Genomic DNA, 301 nt, shown 5'->3' with positions numbered 1-301 from the left:
AACCCCATAACCCCATATTGACCCCATAACCCCCATTGACCCCATATCCCCCCATAACCCCAAAACCCCATAACCCCATTGATCCCATATCCCCATATCCCCATATCCCCCATAACCCCATATCCCCCCATAACCCCATATCCCCCTATTGACCCCATAACCCCACTGACCCCATAACCCCCTATTGACCCCATATCCCCCATAACCCCATATCCCCCTATAACCCCATAACCCCATATTGACCCCATAACCCCCATTAACCCCATAACCCCCATTGACCCCATATTAACCCTATTACCCC

This window comes from Coturnix japonica, unplaced genomic scaffold (assembly GCF_054131305.1).
Source record: "Coturnix japonica strain WE unplaced genomic scaffold, WE-NBRP24 Scf039, whole genome shotgun sequence".
Classification (NCBI taxonomy): Eukaryota; Metazoa; Chordata; class Aves; order Galliformes; family Phasianidae; genus Coturnix; species Coturnix japonica.
This window is presented reverse-complemented; position numbering follows the sequence as displayed.